The sequence below is a fragment of the Sciurus vulgaris genome (genome assembly GCF_902686455.1).
Source record: "Sciurus vulgaris genome assembly, chromosome: 12".
NCBI lineage: Eukaryota > Metazoa > Chordata > Mammalia > Rodentia > Sciuridae > Sciurus > Sciurus vulgaris.
This window is the reverse complement of record NC_136473.1, coordinates 23,634,011-23,654,942: the sequence shown is the minus strand read 5'-3', so window position 1 is coordinate 23,654,942 and position 20,932 is coordinate 23,634,011. Positions and strand designations below refer to the sequence as shown.

General features: G+C 37.0%; 1 protein-coding gene across 1 annotated transcript in view; it reads left to right on the top strand.

Annotated features, from left to right (window-relative positions):
- The first annotated feature begins 5,213 nt into the window (after window positions 1-5,213).
- Window positions 5,214-20,932, top strand: part of ARMC3 (armadillo repeat containing 3) — a 118,520-nt gene continuing 102,801 nt past the window's right edge. Inside the window, exon 1 of the mRNA XM_079106328.1 lies at window positions 5,214-5,267. The gene's annotated coding sequence lies outside the window, so the exon portion shown is untranslated. The remainder of the gene's footprint in view (window positions 5,268-20,932) is intronic.

Sequence of the window (20,932 nt, the reverse complement as noted above, 5' to 3'; positions counted from 1 at the left end):
TGTGGTAGACTGGGAAAGGTAACATTCATGTCCCTACAGTACAATTGCTGGGTGTATGATAGACACTCAATAAATGAATGTTTGCTGAATGAATGAAAAGACACTCAATGGAAGAAAATCACTGAGCAGAGGGGAAATAAAGAGCAGGGAAATAGGCAACTATCAGGGTTAGTCAAACTCTAGACAAAAGTGACAGTCTCATAGTGCCTAAGACTTCTGACACTATGAGAAAGTTCCAGGGTCCTCAGAGCCACACTCATTTTAGACAAGGCTTCAAATTTGAGGGTTCATTATAGATTCTATCAGATTTAATAATTTGCTAAACTGACTCAGAGAACTCAGAATAGTGCTATATTTAGATTATAGCAAAGGACACAAATCAGAACTAGATACCCCCCCTTCAAAAAACACTCCCAAACTCTTACGTTGGGACTAATGACACGTTAACTAACTCAGGCTGACTCCTTACTCCCTGGCCAGTGAGCAAGATCAAGGCCTCAAAGGCAGTTTCAATAGTTAACAACATAAATCAGACCACTGTCAGGGATTGGTTAACAACAGTTCCGGGAACGTGATCAGCTCATGCTTGCCATATAGTCCAATGGGACTCTCACCTGCTTGAACCCCCCTGCCTTGCTGACCTTTAAGCTGATTGGTTCCCACCTAGCCCCTACCCTACATAAAAGCTGTGCGATTTCCCCAATAAACAAGTTCCTGCTGTGACAGGTCTCCCTGACATGTCTGATGGTCCTCCGCGGGGAGGGCTGGGAGCGGGCGGTCAGTGGGCCCTACCTATCCCGGTCTGACCTTGTTGGGGAGGGTCCCTTTCCCTTGTCGCTGGTTGAGAAGAGCAAGGGGGCTTAAGACCCCGACACTCTTAGGGTTTATCAAGAACAGGGAGGGTCAAACACAAAACTTCCTTGCCTTCAGGAGCTACTAGGTGTTGATATGTGGATTATACACATGGATCATTGCCAATCTAAGAAGCTCGCCAGAGATTCAAGGGATGGAGAGAGAAGATTCCTTTGTTCCTACACCTCCCTAACACACACACACACACACACTCTCTCTCTCTCTCTCTCTTTCTTTGTTATGTGTGTGTATGTATGTATATGTCCACATATATGTATATAAAATAAATGTATATGTAAATATATATTTAAATATATATTTAATATACAAAATATTACATATGTGTGTATATATATAATATTTTATATACACACATATAGACAAGGGTCAATAAAAAGCAGATTGGAACTTAGGGAAATTTTAGTTTTTATTTTGTCTTTGGTTATGTTAAACTTCATGGTATAATTTCCTACTAAAAAGATAAAAGTCAGAGAATCATACAAATGAAAGATAATGCCTCTAAAAACAATGTCCATTATAGCAGAACTTAGTTAAATCAAAGATTACCATAATTTTACCTTACGCTTTCCTAATGATTTCTAGTTTACAATGTGCTTCATATACCCCAGTCCTTGAATTGTTAATGTCATAGCATAAAAAGAGTATAAATAATTCAAAAATCAAGTGACAATTAACAGAGCAAAAAAGATTATTTAACTTATTTAAGAATTAAATTGTTCTAGAACTCATTTTTTCCAGCACAGCAGAAGCATCATTTACATAATAATTGACATGCTAATTAAGATTCATCTATGAAATCTATGTGACAATGCTTTCTTAATATTATTCTTAATATTATTCAAGATTTTTCATGAATTCAAAAGTTCAAGTTTGATATACAGTAGGTTTTTGAGAGTTTTTTATTCCTCTAAAATCAAACAGTGTGACATAAAAAATTCAGGTAAAACACACGAAAGTGTCTTGTCAAAGGAAACTATTTTTTATTTGTTTTAGTTAGCTTTTTTGTGCTGTGACCAAACACCCCACAAGAACAACTTCAGAGAAAGAAAAGTTTATTGGGGGGCTTCCAGTTTCAGAGGCTCAGTCCCCAGATGGTCAACTCCATTGCTCCAGTCATGTCCCATCTGCCTACAGTTACTACCCCCTCATGCTAGGATGGACTGATTAGGTCACAATTCTCAAAATCTAATCACTTTACCTCTGAACATTCCTGCATAAATACAGGCACTTTTCGGGGACACCTTACAGCCAAACGGTAACACTATTTAATCAGATTATTCACACTTTTCTATGGTTTGGGTGTAGCTTGGGTGTCCCCAAGGGACCATGTGCTGGGAGGTTGGTCTCTGAGGTGGGAGGTACTGAGGAGCCTGTGGGGGTCAGGTGGCGGGGTGTCCTCGGGTCATTGAGGACCCTGCCTTATAAATGGATTGAGGCATTTTTCCTGGAAAACCCCTGGTATTTTGAAATGAGAAGATTGTTATAAAAGGAGCAAATCTCTGACCTCCCTCTCTCTGTGCTTCCTGGTTTGAGATGTGACCACGCCGCCTCACGTTCTCCCACTACACTGCCCTGGGCCACCCCAGCGCCTTGCTATGCTATTGGGATTTTCAACATCCCAAACTGTGAGCTAAATATACTGCTTTACTTCACAAGCAGATAGTGTCAGGTATTTTATTTTAGCCATGAAATGTTTACGTACTCATCTTCCTACTTAATGAGTAGAAATTCCATCATGTCCTTTCTGAAAATGTACAAAAATTCTATGTATCTATATAGTTTGTATTTGTTCCTCTGTACATAATATGCCCTTTTTCCTCTGTCTTTTTTAAAGTTTTTCTTTTTATCATAGGTTTTTGGTAAATTGATCATGATGTGTCTTGGTGACTTTGTTTTTATCCTCACAGTGATTTGTTAACATTCTCAGTCTGTGGATTTATAGTTGTGATCAAATTTTGAAATTTGGGGGCTATTATCTGTACTGTCCTTGTTCTTTTGAATCTCTAGCTATACACATGTAAGTTTCTCCTAGATCCATAAGAATCTTTGATTATTTTTCCAGCCATTTTTCTCTCCATGTTTCATATTAAAGTGTTTTTATTTGCTATGTCTTTGTGTTCATTGATCTTTTCTTCGGCAGAGTTCAATCCATTGTAAAATCCTCCTGGTGAATTCATATCCAATTTTGTAGTTTTCAGCACTAGAATTTCCTTGTATGTATTTTCATTTTATTCTTCATTATGTTAATGTATTCTTTTCATTCCTTGACATATTTTTAATAGTGATTTTATAGGCCTTTTCTACCAACTTTATCATCACTATCATTCTGGGTCTGTTTCTATTAGCCATTTTTTTTTCCTCCTGGATACAGGTCACAGTATTATGCTGTTTTTGCATTCCTAGTAATTTTTTTATTGAATGCTGAATGTTATGAATGTTATGTTGCTGGGTGGGTAGGGATGAAGGGAATTTCTCTTTCATCTTCTGAAGGTTTGGTAATTGAATCAGCTGAAATAACCTGACAATGGGCAGATTAACAAGAGAAAAGGCAAGTAAGTTCATTACATGCATGACAGCATCCCAGGAGAGTGAATTCTGGATCACCCATGAGGTTTAGAAGTTTATATGTCCTTTTCACAAAGGAGTGGGAGTCAGGGATGTAGTTAATTTCAGAGGGTTAGTAAATGATTTTTAAGGGTGATGAATGGGTCTGAAGAAGAGACAACAATCTGGGACAAAGTTCATCGGGGCTGTGGGTATGGTGTCAGTCTGGTCTTCTTCACTGGGAGTTAGTCTTTCCTGTTTGATGAGATTTTCGGGAGGCGACTCAAGACAACTGCCTTCCTCCTGAAGCAGCTCCCTTAGTCAGACCAGGGAACTTCAGAGAAACTGCCCCCTGCCCCGCCACTGCCGCCTTTTCTGTTCCTCAGTTTACCTAAAAAGTAGCACAATTTGGGATATCGTTTCTAAGCCCCAGCCCATGTCTGCATTTTTTTAAATTTATCTTAAAGTTTTTACAGACTGCATTTTGATTCATTGTACACAAATGGGGTACATCACTTTGTTTCTACGGTTGTGCATGATGAAGATTCATACCATTTGTGTAATCATATATGTACATAGGGTCGTGATATCTGTCTCATTCCACCATTTTTCATACCCTCTCCTTCTCATTTCCTTCTACATAATCTAAAGTTCCCCATTCTTCTCTCACTCCCCACCCCACCACCCCCATTATATATCATTCTCCACTTATCAGGGAAAACATTTGGCCTTTTGTTTTTTGGGCTTGGCTTATTTCACTTAGCATGATATATTCCAGTCCCATCCATTTATTTGCGAATGCCATAATATTATTCTTCTTTATGGCTGAATAGTATTCCATTGTGTAGATATACCACAGTTTCTTTATCCATTCATCTGTTGAAGGGCATCTAGGTTGGTTCCACAATCTAGCTATTGTGAACCGAGCTGCTATAAACATTGATGTGGCATTTTTTAAAGGCTTTCTTTAAAGAGTGTTGGATTTTGTTATGACTGGCAGGCCAGTCATTTGTAGATTGGCTTGATCCTTCTAAGGCTTATTTGTAGATTTAGTAAGGGATGTCTGCAAGCTCCTTTCCTCGAGGTTGCTTTAGTACTATTACTAAGTGGCAGACCTTCTGTGGTCTCTATGGAATGTTCTAGGTTTTTAAAATGGTCTGTCCATTCTAGCTAGTTATAAAATATCAAATATCTCCCAGCCCCTATGAGTTCTGGTAATTTTCTGGCTCCTGGTTCCTTTGCAAAACCTCCTGGATTTTGCACTGCATGCATGCTGCTTAATACATGATCAATGGAGGAACTTTAGATTACATAGAGAGAAACGAGAGGGAGGAGGGGGCAGGGGTATGAAAGATGGTGGAATGAGACAGGCATCATTACCCTTATCTACACGTATGATTACACAAATAGTATGAATCTACATCGTGCACAACCACAGAAATGAAAAGATGTACCCCCTTTGTGTACAATGAATCAAAATGCAGTCTGTAAAAAAAATAATAATAATAATTAAAAAAACATATTTGGTCCAAAGCTCAAGAGATCTGCCACAATCTGAAAATCCCCTCCAAATATCATGTTGAAACTTAATCCCCAAATTCATATGTTGATAATATTTGGAGGTGGGGATTTTTAGAGGTAATTAGTATGTGATAAAGTTATCAGAGCAGGGATCCCCATAATGAGACTAGTGGTTTTATAACAAAAGGAAGAGAGACCTGAGCTGACACATCCTTGTTCTGTCTCTTTAGATGATGCCTTCTGCCACATAATAAAGCAATAAAAAAGCCTTCACCAGATGCTAAGCAGATGCAGGCACTGTGCTCTTGAACTTTCTGACCTCCAGAACTGTGAGTCAAAAAATTTTCTACTCTTTATAAATGACCCATCTCAGGTATTTTGTTATAGTAACAGGAAAAAACTACACTAAGACCTTTGTGTAGTTTTCAAATTTCTAGAGTTCCCTCTTCTTTAGTATTCTGACCTGCAACTTCCGTTCACTGTTGAATTCCCAAACTCTAATCCCTGTCCCCTCAATTCAGTGAGATCACAGCAATCTCTTTGGTTCCCCCTTTCTATGCTTTAATGTGGAAAGTGCCTCAAGGCAGAAACAATGGTGATCACCAGTTTCATTTTATGTATTCCTTTTCTCTCGGGCATTGTAGTCCTGAATATTTCCCAATGTCTAGACCTATAGTTTCAGATATTTTGTCCAAAAATTGCTACTTATTTATGGCTAGTTCAGCACCAGGTATTCTATCATGACTGAAAGAAGAAATCTACTTTTTCCTTTGGTTGCCTCATTGAAACACTGAATCACATGAAAAATGACTATCTCTGGACCATTTGGATGCATGAAATAAATTTCCTTTTATTTTAAGGTAGCATGAGTTGGATATTTTTAATGCAACCACCAAACTGTGCATACTAAGTGATACACTATACAAAGACTTGGATTCACATCCTATAATGGAATATTTATTTAGTGTACTATCATTTCTGCAAATGGATTTTTAGTGATGCAAGCACTGTTCTAAGTCAATTCAGTTGGCTTCTATACACATGTATGCAGTGCCTAAATTTAAGGCAGATGCTATGCTGGACATGTGAATATAAGGGTAAAATTCCTGCTCTCAAGAAGCTAATTGTTTATTAGAGGAAATCTACTTATAAACAAATAAGGACTATACTGCATGTTGTGGATTAATCATATTCCCTCAAAAGCTATGTTGAAATCTTGACTTCTGGTAACTGTAAAGGTGATTTTATTTGGAAATAAGGTCATTGGAGAGGTAATCAAATTAAAATGAAGTCATGCTAAATTATGGTGTACCTTAACTCAATGAATGGAATCCTTATAAAAGGGGAGAAATTTAGACACAGATGCACAGAGAAGAGAATACCACACCAAGACAGAGACAGAGGGACACATAGGGGAAAAGTTCCCAGGAAGACAGAGGCTGTATGCCAAGGAACACCAAGGATTGCCAGCAGCCACCAGAAGCTAGGAAGAGGCAGAGAAAGAATCTTCTAGAAGCTTTGAGAGAGTAGGGCCCTGCCTACATCTTGATTCTGTATCTGTAACTTTCAGAACCATGAAAGAAGAAATCACTCTTGTCTCTAACGACCCTGGTTGTGGCACTTTGTTGTGATAGGCCTAGGAAGCTAACAGGAGCTTTCAGACATGGTGTGGTGGAAATGCGTAGGGAAGAGGTGGCACAATGGAGACTGTAAAGCTCCTCCTGGACTCAGGGTGCTGTGGCTCATGTACTAGGAGTGGATGGAAGGACCTAGGTACCTTGCACCAAGCAGGAGAAGCCAGAGAGGGAGGGGGACCGGTAAAATATTTGAAGAAATATGGACAAAATTTTTTCCAAGTTGATGAAAACCATAAACACACGTATCTGAGATTCTCAAATCACAGTGGCTGAAAGCAACAAAGACGTATTTCTCACATGCACTAAGTAATGGTAGATTCTCCAGGGCAGCTGTCATTAGTTGATGCTTAGCAGGATCTGCCTGAATTTTTTAGCCAATTCTCAGGGTGGCCCTGAGTTCGAGTTTGTTATCTCTAGAGCTTTCTCTGTCCACAGGTGGTCTGATGGGTCCCCTGCCTGGTCCTGTTTTGCCCCCTTTTCTTTTCTAATTGACTCCACAATAAAATTTTGATTTCACTAACTCTGTCACCACAGCTGCTTCCTGGAGAATCCAACCCATGACATTCCCCTTCTCCTCCCTTCCCACAAGGAATTTAAAAACCAAAGTAAAATAAGGTGAGAAAGGTGTCATGAAATTCGAGAGCACGTTTTAATGAAAACAGTTCCAGGTGAGAGACAAACGTTCTTCTAGCACAGTAAGAGGTATTATTTGGTAAAATAGATGGCCTAAGTCACAGTCATAGGAGAAAAACATTGTCTTGTGGTCTTCAGAAGAATATGAATTTTTAGTGGCCTCCAGGGAAGCCAGATGTGATCTCTAACTGTGGGGAGAGAGAGAGAGAGAGAGAGAGAGAGAGAGAATCTGAACGGTCTTGCTCAACACCCAAGGAATCAGAGCCTCTTTTAATTCTTTCAGAGCCAGGCCGCATCTGGGCAGAGGAAAACCCATCCACATCCAAGTGAGGTCTGGTTTGGCAAATTCTGCAAGACCTAAAGAGAACCTGGGGATGAGGTTCTTTTATGTTGTGGGATAATCAATATTCCCCCAAATTGGTCATATAAAGAGGTTTAGCCAGCAGAATCCCCAGCCACAGTTTTCTGGTGGTGTGCTTTTGGGATGCTTCCTGGAACACGGGGGTTATTAACATTTTCATCTCTCATTTTAGTAGAGATTGCTTTCATCTCCATCCCAGTTCAAGATGGTTTGATGTAGAGGAGGGAAAGGAAGGCAATATTTAAAGAGGGCTGCTGCTTTTCCTGATCACCAGGGAGGTCACCTTTGGGGCTTTCCCTCGGCACACAGGACGACGCCCCAGCCTTGGTTTCTCTGACTGACATTCCTTCCCCCAGCGGGGGTTCAGCACGCCTGGTGGATGAGGAAAGGTCCCGGATGTGCTGATGATCCCTACCTCTGTCTCTGGGTGGAATTTCTCCAGTGAAAACGGGTGTGTTTCCATTTTGCGGACCGCAGTAGTTTGCTGATTTTACAAAGCGATTTCCCAGTGTCTACAGGATAGAACTCAAAATGCTTTCCACGACCCACTGGGTGTGAAGTCCCTTACTACCTCCCCAGCTTCACCTCCTGCCCCTTCTCGCAGGCTGGCCGGTTCATGTCATGATAATATTTTTGCAGTCTGAAAAATGTGTTTAATTAATATTATTTCCTTTATCTGAAATGAGATCCCCCTATTGTCTCTGCAGAAAAAAAAAAAAAAAAAAATGTAATCGTGTCTTAAAATTCAGCTTCTACCACCTCCTCCCTGGATCGGTCCCTTGTGAACCCGGGAGTACAGTGCTTTTGTTCTCTCTTCTTAAGTCTAATCATCTAGACTTATAGATTTAGCTTCTGTAAAAGGCTAAGATTTTCTGATAAATATGGTATATCTATTTCTAACTCTACAGGAGATGGGTGCTCAGAGTGTTTCAGGTGGTGTAAGCGCCCACCATCAGGAGGGGAGTAGGGAGAGCTGGTTTCTGAAATTCATGGGTTTCTAAAGAACCAGAGTCTTCCTCAACTGGTTAGGCAGGAGAACTCTGGCCTCAGTGGCCTCAGCCACAGAAGAATGGGCTGGCTCTGTGTCCTGTCACCTCGGGCTGTCCCTAGAGGGGAGGTCCATGACCGCTGGCTAATGCAGCCAGCAGGTACACCCTGGCTGCATCCAGTCTGACAAGGCATGCTGTGTGCCCCGGTCGGCACACACAGGTCCCCCATTAGTCTTTGGTTCCTTAGTTTTCCATTGAAAATTTATTTCATGTACCTTTAAATGGGTAATATCATTGCATGCACCAAATGTTAAATCTTAAAAAGTCAGTCTCCTTCCTGTCTTTGCTCTCTGGCATCCAATTCCTCTCCCCAGATGAAACAACTGATATCACCTTCTTGTGTGTCTTCCAGAGTTTTTTCTCCACAAATGATAGCAAAATATCCCTGTGGGTACTCTTCTTGTTTTTTTTTTTTTTTTTTTTTTCACTTAATAGCGTTTTTTGGATTATTCCAAATTAATACACAAATATCATTCTTTTAAAATTTTATTCTATTTTAATTTTTGCCACAATTTTAAAATTAGTTCTAATAAGTTATACATGATAGTAGAATGTATTTTGACATATTATACATATATGGAATATAACTTCTCATTCTTCTGGTTGTACATGATGTAGAATTACACAGGTCGTGTGATCATATATGCACATAGGATAGTAACGCCCAATTCTTTCTACTATCTTTCTTTTTCCCATTCACCCTCCCTTCCCTTCATTCCCCTTTGTCTAATCTAAAGTACTTCTATTCTTTCCTAATCCTCATCCCTTATTGTGAATTAGCATCTGCATATCAGAGAAAACATTTGGCATTTGGTATTTGGGGATTGGATTATTTCACTTAGCAGATATTCTCCAGTTCCATCCATTTACCAGCAAATGTCATAATTTCATTGTTCTTTATGGCTGATTAATGTTTCATTGTGTATATATACCACAGTTTCTTTATCCATTTCTCTGTTGAAGGGCACCTATGTTGGTTCCGTAGCTTAGCTATGGTGAATTGAGCTGCTATAAACATTGATAAGGCTGCATTACTGATGCTGATTTTAAGTCCTTTGGATATATACCTAGGAGTGGAATAACTCGGTCAAATGGTGGTTCCATTCCAAATTTTCTGAGGAATCTCCATACTGCTTTCTATAGTGGTTGCAAAAATTTCCCATCAACAATGTATGAGTGAACTTTTCCCCCCACATTCCCACCAACATTTATTGTTGCTTGTACTTTTTTTTTTTTTTTTTTTTTTGGGGGGGGGGGATGCTGGGGATCAAACCCAGGGCCTTGTGCTTACAAGGCAAGCACTCTACTAACTGAGCTATCTCCCCAGCCCCTGCTTGTACTCTTGATAATTGCCATTCTGATTGGAGTGAGATGATATCTCAGTGTAGTTTTAATTCACATCTCTCTAATTATTAGAGATGTTGAACAATTTTTCATGTATTTGTTGACCATTCATATTTCTTCTTCTGTGAAGTGTCTGCTCAGTTCCTTAATCCATTTATTGATTGGACTATTTGATTTTTTTGATGTTAAGTTTTTTGAGTTCTTTATATATACTGGAGATTAATGCCCTATCTGAGGTGCAGGTGGCAAAGATTTTCTCCCATTCTATAGCGTCTCTCATCAGGTTCTTGATTGTTTTCTTTGCTGTGGAGAAGCTTTTTAGTTTGATTCTATCCCATTTATTGGTTCCTGAGTTTACTTCTTGGGCTTTAGGAGTCTTGTTAAGGAATTCAGTTCCTGAGCCAACATGATGTACATTTGGGCCTACTTTTTCTTCTCTTAGGCACAGGGTGTCTGTTCTCATGCCTAAGTCTTTGATTCACTAAGTTGAGTTTTGTGCAGGGTGAGAAGATAGGGGTTTAATTTCATTTTGCTACATATGTTTTTCCAATTTCCCCAGCACCATTTGTTGAAGAGGCTATCTTTTCTCCAATATATGTTTGTGGTGCTTGGGTCTAGGATGAGATAATTGTATTTATGGGGGTTTGCCTCTGTGTCTTCTATTGTGTAGCTTTGGTCTATGTGTGTGTTTTTGTGCCAATACCTTTCCATTTTTGTTACAATAGCTCTGTAGTACAGTTTAAGGTCTGGTATTATGATCTATCCTGTTTCACTTTTCTTTCTAAGGATTGCTTTGGCTATTCTGGGTCTTTCATTTTTCCAAATGAATTTCATGACTGCTTTTTCTATTTCTATGAAGAATGTAATTGGAATTTTTAATAGGAATTGCATTAAATCCGTATAATGCTTTTGGTAGTATGGCCATTTTGACAATGTTAATTCTGCCTATCAAAGAACACGGGAGGTCTTTCTATCTTCTGATGTCTTCTTTAGTTTCTTTCTTTATTGTTCTGTAATTTTCATTGTAGAATTCTTTCACTTCTTTTGTTAGGTTGATTCACAATTTTTTTTTTTCTGAGGTTACTGTGAATGGGATAGTTTTCCTAATTTCTCTCTTAGTAGATTCATCCCTGATGTATAGGAATGCATTTGATTTATATCCTGCCACTTTGCTGAATTCATTTATGAGTTCTAGAAGTTTTCTGGTGGAGTTTTTTGGGTCTTCTAAATACAGAATCATGGTCAGCAAATAGGGGTAGTTTGAGTTCTTTTCCTGTTCGTATACCTCTAATTTCTTTCTTCTGTCTAATTGCTCTGGCTAGAGTTTCCAGAACTATGTTGAATAGAAGTGGTAAAAGAGGGCATCCCTGTCTTGTTCCAGTTTTTAGAGGGAAGGCTTTCAATTTTTCTCCATTTAGAATGATGTTGACTTTGAGTTTAGCATATATAGCTTTTATAGTGTTGAGGTATATGCATATTTTCCCTAATTTTTCTAGTGTTTTGAACATGAAGGGGTACTGTGTTTTGTCAAATGCTTTTTCTGCATCTACTGAGATAATCATGTGATCCTTTCTTTAAGTCTGCTGATGTGATGAATTATGTTTATTGATTTCCGTATGTTGAACCAACCTTGCCTCCCTGGGATGAACCCCCCTTGATCATGGTGTACTATCTTTTAAATATGTTTTTGTATGCAATTTGCCAGAATTGTATTGAGAATTTTTGCGTCTATGTTCATCAGGCATATTGGTCTGAAGCTGTCTTTCCTTGACATGTCTTTGCTTGGTTTGGGTATCAGGGTGATACTAGCCTCATAGAATGAATTTGGAAGGGTTCCCTCCTTTTCTATTTCATGGAATAATTTGGTGTTAATTCTTCTTTGGAGGTCTTGTAGAACTCTGCTGAGAATATGTCTGGTTCTGGGCTTTTCTTAGTTGGTTGGCTTTTGATAGCTGTCTTCTATTTCATTGCTTGAGAGTGATCTGTTCAAATTATGTATGTCCTCCTGGTTCAGTTTGGGTAGGGCATATGTCTCTAGAAATTTGTCAGTGTCTTCAAGATTTTCTATTTTATTGCAGTATAAGTTTTCAAAATAGTTTCTGATTATCGTCTGTATTTCTGTAGTATCCATTTTTGTGATATTTCCTTTTTCATCACAAATTTTAGTACTTTGAGTTTTCTCTCTTGTTCTCTTTATTAATGTGTCCAAGGGCTTATTAATTTTATTTATTTTTTCAAAGCACCAACTGTTCATTTTGTCAATTTTTTCAATTATTTCTTTGTTTCAATTTCATTGATTTCAATTTTGATTTTAATTATTTTCTGTCTTGTGCATTTAGTGTTGATTTGTTCTTTTTCTAGGATTTTGAAGTATATTTTAGGTTATTTATTTGGCTATTTTCTAATCTTTTAACAAATGAGCTCAATACAATGAATTTTCCTCTTAGAACTGCCTTCATAGTGTCCCAGAGATTTTGATATGTTGTGTCACTATTCTCATTTACCTCAAAGTATTTTTAAAATTTCATCCCTAATTTCTTCTGCTAGCCTTTGATCATTCAATATCATATTATTTAGTCTCCAGGTGGTAGAGTAGTTTCTATTTTGTCTTTGATTTCTAATTTCATTCCCTTAGGATCTGATAGAATGAATCTCTATTTTTTTGTATTTGTTAAGAGTTGCTTTGTGGCATAAGATATACTCTATTTTAGAGAAGGATTCATGTGCTGCTGAGAAGAAAGTGTATTCGATTATTGATGGATGAAATACTCTATATATGTCTGTTAAGTCTAAATTATTCATTACATTATTTAGTCCTATAGTTTCTTTCTTTAGTTTTTGTTTGGAAAATCTATCCAGTGGTGAGAAGGTGTGTTAAAGTCATCCAGTATTATTGTGTTGTGATCTATTTGATTCTTGAAATTGAGAAGGGTTTGTTTGATATAAGTAGATGCTCCATTGTTTGGAGAATAAATGTTGAGGATTATTATGTCTTGTTGATGTATAATTCCTTTAAGTGGTATGAACTGTTCTTCTTTGTCCCTTCTGATTAACTTTGACTTGAAGTTCATTTTATCTGATATGAGTTTAGAAACCCCTGCTTGTTTACATGATCCATGTGAGTGATATGTTTTTTCCCATTCTTTCACCTTCAGTCTGTGGATGTCTTTGTCTATGAGGTGAGTCTCTTGGAGACAACATATTGTTGGGTCTTGTCTTTTAATTCAATCTGCCAATCTATGTTGATTTGTCAGTGTGGGCCATTTATATTCAAGATTATTATTGAGATATGATTTGTGTTCCCATTTTGTTTTATTTCTGTTTTTTAATTTGTATTAGTTTCTCCTTTGATTGACTATTCCTTTAGTGTAGTTCCTCCCTTTTCTGGTTTTCACTTTTTTTTTTCCATTTCATCTTCATAGGACATTTTTCTGAGAATGTTCTGTAGTGCAGGCTTTCTAGTTGTGAATTCTTTTAACTTTTGTTTATCATGGAAGGTTTTTATTTCATCTTTAAATCTTAAGTTTAATTTTGTTGGGTATAGTATTCTTGGTTGGCACCAATTTTCTTTCAGACCTGGGTATACATTATTCCAAGACCTCCTAGCTTTGAGGGTCTTGGTTGAGAAATCAGCTGAGATCTGAATTGGTTTCCTCCTAAACATATTCTAACATTTTTCTCTGGCAACCTTTAAAATCCTATCCTTATTCTGTATGTTGGGAATTTTCATAATAATGTGCCTTGGTGTGGGTCTGTTGTAATTTTGTACATTTGGAGTCCTGTAAGTGTCCTGTGTTTGATTTTTGATTTCAATCTTTAAGTTTAGGAAATTTTCTGATATTATTTAATTGAAAAGTTTATGCATTCCTTTGGTTTGTATCTTCATACTTTCACCTATCTCCATAAATCTTAAATTTGGTCTTTTCATGTTATCCCATATTTCTTGGAAGTTCTGTTCATGTTCTTTTAACATCTTCTCTCCATGGTTAACTTTATTTTCAGGATTTTATATTTTGTCTTCATTGTCTGAAGTTTTGTCTTCTAGGTGGTCTAATGTGTTGATGATGCTTTCCATCAAATTTTTAACTTGGTTTATTGATTCATTTTGAGGATTTCTGCTTGATTTATTTTTAGATCTCTCCTTATGAAAGTGATCTTTCATCTCCTGCATTTTTATCTCTGATTTCACTTCTTACATCATCCTTTACCTCATGGATCAGTTTATGTACATTCTAAAATCATTTTCTGAAATTTCTTCAACTGTGGTGTCTATGTGTATTGGAGCATCTAGGTTTGTCTGGAGCAATTTGTTCCCTTGTTTTTGCATGTTGTGTGTGCATCTATCTGTCTAGCAGTGTGGATTTTAAGCAGTACAGTTTCTACCCTGTAGACTTATAATGTCCCTAAAGGTTTCCAGTAACTTGCCTTTAAGGGGGAGAAAAATAGCAGTAAACAATGCAAACAATATACACCCATAAACAAAATAGCTCCTACTACAACATCTACAGTTTTGTCACAATAAATAGAAATGATATCTTCAGTTATTGCCTACAATAAAACAGTATGTTTGCACAAGGTTTACAATTTCAAATGGTAGGCAAAGAGTGAACAAAGGTGGTGTAGGATGTGATGTTTATAAGTAAGAAAGAGAAAATATAGAATTAAAATAAATCACAGGAAGAGTGAAAGAGTGAATAATAGAGATTGGGTGTTATCAGGTGAAGAGAGAGAAAGAGAATCAAAGGAAACAAATAAGTGAGAGAAAAAACATATTTAAAATAAGAATTGAAAAAAATTAAAAATAGAAAGAATAAAGTAAAAGAATACAGAACAAAACTGAAATACTATTCAAAAATCCCAGTCCTCAATAACCTGATGCATGAAAAATAATTGGTTTCAAAAATGGTAGAAATGTGAGAGAAAAAAGGGAAAAGAAAAAGAAAAAAAAAGGATCTCTATGAAAAACTGAACAGTTTTTCCACCAGAGTTCAAAAGTTTCTCAGCTCCCCTTCTCAGCAGTTAGGTGGGGTTGTCTAGAGTCTGATGCTTGCTTACCCTCAGGGTGATGTTTTAGGGTGAGAAGTTTACTCTTGAGGTAGAACTCCTGGAGGCAGGGTGTAGGCTTAGGTGGGCTCCAGTCTCTTCACTGAATGTGAATTGGCCTGGAGATTTTAAATCAGCACACCTCCAGGGTCCATGAGATTGAAGTGATTTAATTTTTTGAGTCTTATGAAGAAGTTATATTTAAAATAAGCCCTGGATCACTGTAATCAATTACTCAAAGAGTTAGTAACTCCTTCAACCTAATGTTTAAAGTCTAGGCCAATTTAAAGATTCTTTAACTCTTTAACTTAGGTGAATAATCTCTTATGAGTTATAATTTTCATCAATTTAAGTAATTTCACTTATTGTAGATTGGACTGTACTTGAAACTAAAAATCTTTATATCTTTAATAATTAAGACTTTTCACTGTTAGATAGATCTATCAGCTATAATGTAAAACAAAACAAAAACAAAACCAGAGACTCTTGCACCAAATGATCTTCCAGTTGACTATGATGCATCTTCCTTTGCCTATTTTTTCTGATTGTACAAATATTTTCATCAAACTTTAGTTCATTGTAAGTATTAAGCACTTGCCTTTAAAAAAAAAAAAACTTGTTTTACTTGTTATTTCCTGAAATAAGTGACAGAAAGTGTAATTTTCAAAAGAAAAAACTGACAATTCTGTCCACAATGGACCCAGGACTCCAATAATCTGTGGAAACTAGAGTTAATATACTCCAAATAAAGCTAGATCGGGATTAGATCCATGCGGATTGGCCTGTCCCTTTAAATATGGAGGGTCCTGTAAATTCATGCCAAAGGACCCCTTCATTGAGTAAAATCATGGTCATTATATGCCATGGGGGAGGGTGAGCTCACACTTCCTTTTCTAGCAGTAATCAAATATTAATCATGATCCAGCCAAAATCTCTAGCCCAATTTGATTAAGAAAACCCATGGAAGATCAGACTCAGGCCCCATCTCAATAGTTTCATGTGCTTTTAAAGCACTAACAACTTAGTAGAACGGGTGAAGAGAAGGACTCATAGAACCATCCGTCTACTGTCCACACTCTGGCTTTCTTGGGGACAGCCCTCAACCGCATTGCAGTCAACACAGTTTATTCTGGTGATTCTGATCTGGGTTGTGTTTAGATCAATTTAGCTATTCTCAGTTCAAGGGCTCCTGCCTTAAACAGACACTATGGTCACCTTTTTTTTTCAAAGACAAATTAAATGTCAAAAGTCAAACTAGGGGAATAACTTCATGTCAAAGGGATGTTGTGACAGTCTTTTCTACGTTACCCACCAGGGGGGATTACACATTTCATGCAGAGGGATTCCAGTGGGGGGAAACGTCATTCCAGAGCATCCTTACAGAATGAGATGTTATCTTAAAGGATATGTTGTCTCAGAAGTCTGTTATCACTCTTTTCCTCTGAGGGGAATGTACCCTCTTTTCTTTTAAACCTCATGACATCTAGCAAACAAGCTGATATCTCCATAGTGCAAATCACAGAAAACAAGTTCAAAGTCAAAGAATGTAACAACTAGACTGAGGACTAAATGACTGGTCCTTATGGGCCTAGTTCACTCGAAGTTAAGCTGATTTTAAAGGCTTGAAGTCAAGTACACAATGAGCATTATTTACTTTGAAACTCTATCATTCAGGCTTTTAAATGATCTTTTTTATGGTGTGTCTGCCTCTCGTGAGAGGGGATCTTATTTTCCGCTGTGGGTGCTTAGTAGCATTACCCTTTTGAATAGCCTACAGGGCTCCCCACTGTTTCATCAACATTTGCTGCACAGTGTCAGTCTCTGGAGCCCTGAATTTTTTTCTCCCCTGGTACAAGAAGACAAATGCACTGAAAGTGTGCCAAGATTTCGCTTCAACCATAGCATGAGATAAAGAGGATTTACAAGCAAAGAACTCCCTTGAATGGCTGCCAAAAAAGCAGATAACTTTTAAACAACATAGTGTGATGGAAGAAACTGCCTTGTGGTAATCTACTGTTGAGAGAAATAGCAACCATTTGCATGTTGGCAAACTGTATGCTTAAGCTCTGGAAAAGGTGAAAGGTTACCCATGTAGCTTATGGCTCCCCTTACACTGAAGTCATCACTACAGAAAACAGAAGTCTTACATTTTTATTACTGATCTTTGACCAATTTCAACTGATTTACGATAATCAACCATGTGACTAAGAGAATTCAAATAGAAATGAATTTTAAAAAAAGATACTTTAAAAAGGAATGAGTTATGATAAATCACCTAATGTTTTCCAAATGTACTTTCTCATTTGAAGAAAATTTAGATATATAAAGTAGATAAATAACAGATGATTGCTTTCTTTACTGAAGAATTGTCTTAGTTGGGTTGCTATAACAAACAACGCACACAGAATGGTGTAAACAACACACTTTATTTTTCTCACTTTTGAAGGCTGAGACATTCAAGATTAAGGCACTGACTGATCTGATGTCCAATGAGAGCACAATTCCTGGGTTTGCAGAATGTTGTCATCTCACAGAATCCTCATGTACAGAGTGAGGTCTCTTGTCACTTCCTCTTTCATAAGGGCATTAATCAAATCACAGGGGCCCATTTTCATGACCTAAAATAATTGTAATCACCTCTCAGAGGCCTTATCTCCAAATACCAATGCATTGGGGATTAAGGCTTCTACATGTGAATTTGGGGAGGCACAAACATTCAATTCACAGCAAGAGTTCTTTTCCTCAGATTTCTCTCAGCAGTGAATCATCTTAATGTTCTCAAAGTATAATCAGATTTCAGAAATTCCTTTCAAAAAAGTATTTTCCAGAACCTATGTACTGAATGGAATGGTGTTTGTTGTGCTAAGACTTACAAGATTTTAACATGGGAGAGATGATGCCATTAGGTGCTTTAATTAGTTTTCAATACTAATAACAGTAAAGTGTTGATGGGTGGTGCATAAGAGTGACAGTACCTAAGGACAAGCATTTTAAACACAGAGAATATAAGAAGACAAAATGACTCCTAGCTGGGAAAATAGCTATGGTGACTGTGACATAGTCCTGGGAGAAAGGTGTTGAGTCTGAAGGTTGGTAATAATCTAGATGCAAAATTATCTGTTGGTGGCATAAGCCAATCCATCCAGATTTCTCACCTCCCTTAGTCCTGGTTCATATTCATCCACAATTTTAACTGTAACATTATAGATTAACATAGTTAACTTGCTCCTGAACTACCTCAGTACCAGTAAAGGTGGCTTACTGACTAGGGAAGGTAGGAATAGCTTTCCTTATAAATTGTATAGAGACATAATTAATAATCTCTTCATGTATGGATACTGTAAGTTACTGGACCAGGACTGTAGGGAACAAAATTATGTAGATCCAAAAAGGAACTTCTGCTGGTCAACAAGCCCTTAGATTAGTGATTCTCAAACATCAAGTTATATGTAGAAAATGGTAATATTTTTAAGTCGCAATCAGATGATCTAAAAAGGATAGTCAATATGTACCTTGGTGAAAATTTTTAAAATATTATTTACTTGATATGTTTATGATAAGTGTGATGAAATTAGTAATTAGTATATTCCATAAGAGGATTTTCCAGTAAAATTCTTGTAAGCCAAAGGATAATGTATTCAAAATCCTGAAAGAAAAAAACCTGCCAACCAAAAATACTATAGCCAGGAATCCAGTGTTTTAAAAATGAAGGAGCCACAAAAGGTGACCTAGGGTTTATCACCATCAGACCTGCCTTACAAGAAATGCTGAATGGAGTTCTTCAAGCTGAAGAAAGATAATGCTAATTAATAATATGAAAACATATGGACTGGGTGCAGTGGCTCATGCCTCTAATCCCAGCTACTCAGGAGGCTGAGGCAGGAGTATCACAACTTCAAGGCCAGCCTGGGCAACGTAGTGAGGACCTAAGCAACTTGGTGGAAGCCTCAGCAACTCACTGAGACTCCGTCTCAAAATTAAAAATTAAAAAGGCAGGGGATGTAACTCAGTGGTAAAGCACTCTTGGGTTCAATCCCTAGTACCAAACAAACAAACAAACAAACAAAAACCATGAAAATATAGAACTCACTGGTAAAGTGAGTACCCTGTCAAATCCAAAACACTTTAATACTGTAATGGTAGTGGGAACATCATTTACATGTCTAGTATAAAGGTTAAAAGATAAAACAATCAAAATTAACTAAAGTTATAATAATTTGACAAGGTATACAAATTATAAGAATATGTAAATTGTTACACCAAGAAGTTAAAGCATGGGTGGGGGAGTAAAAGCGCATGAGTATGCAATCAAAATCATTTGTTGTTAGCTTAAAATAGGCTGTTAAGAGTATCAGATGCTTATGTAAGCCTCAGAGTAAACACAAAGCAAAAACCTGTAATACAGACATGAAAGATAGGAAAAAAATCCAAAGATGCAATTACAGAAAACCATCAAACCACAGAGGAAGAAATCAAGAGAGGGAGAAAGAACAAAGGATCTACACAACAATCAAAAAACAATTAGCAAAACGGCAGTAGTAAGTCCTCACCTATCAAAAATTACTTTGAATACCTATGGCATCTCAAATAAACAATCTAATATTACACATCAAGGAACTGGAAAAATAAGAATAAACTGAGCCCAAGGTTAGCAGAAGGAAGGAAATTACAAAGGTCAGAGAAGAAACAAATAGAGACGAGAAAAACAAAAGATAACAAAACTAAGGACTGGTTTTGTGAAAATCTAAAAAATGTTGACAAGCCCTTTGCTAGACTAAGACAAAGAAGACTCAAATAAATAAATTAGAGTAAACATTCAATTCCAAAATAGAATTGTAAGAGATCATTATGAACAATTATATGTCAACAAATTGGATAACCCAGAAGAAATGGACAAATACCTAGAAACATATAACCTACCAAGTCTGAATCATTAAGAAACTAGAAATCCTAACAGATGAATAATGAGTAATGAGACTGAATCAATAATTAAAAGTTTCCCATCAAACAGAAATACAGGACCAGATGGTTTCTCAGTTGAATTCCACCAAACATCTAAAAAAGAATAAAACCAAATCTCCTCAAACTCTTCCAAAATATTGAAAAAGAGGTAAAACTTCCAAATTCACTTAAAAAACCAGCATTACCCTGATACCAAAGCCAGAAAAAGACACAAGAAATGAAAACTATAGGCCAGAATCATTGATGAATGTAGAAAAAAAATCCTCAACAAAAGACCGATGTTTCCCAACTTTTCATTTGTACTTCAACTTATGACTTTACAACTTTACAATGTTGTGAAAGAGGCAACACACATTCAATGGACATCATACTTCAAATTTTGAATTTTGATTTTCTCAAGCTAGTAACATGCGATACAATGCTCTTATGATGCTAGGCTGCGGCAGTGAGCCACAGTTGCCACTCACCCATGTCATCATGGCTCAGTATTGGTGTTGTTAAGCTAAGATGTTCAGTAGTAGTTTGGATTTATGGAATGCATTTTTTTACTTATGATGCTTACAACTTACGATAGGTTAATTGACACACATTGAATTGTAAGATAAGGAGCATTTGTACTTGCAAATGCTATTCAACAGAACAACAGAACATTAAAAAGATTATTCTTCATGACCAAATGGGATTTATCCCAAGGATTCAAGGATGGTTCCATGTATGAAAATCAATAAACTTGACCATTTTAATGGAATAAAGGACCAAAACTATATGATCATCTCAATAGATACAGAAAGAGTATTGGACAAAATTCGTTATCTTTTCATGATAAAACTCTCAATCAATCAAATATAAAGGAAACGTTTCTTGACATAAGATAGAGCAAGCCCACAACTAACATCACAATAGTGAAAAGTCGAAAGGTTTTTCTTTAAGATCAAGAATAAGACAAGGCAAAGGACTTAAAATCA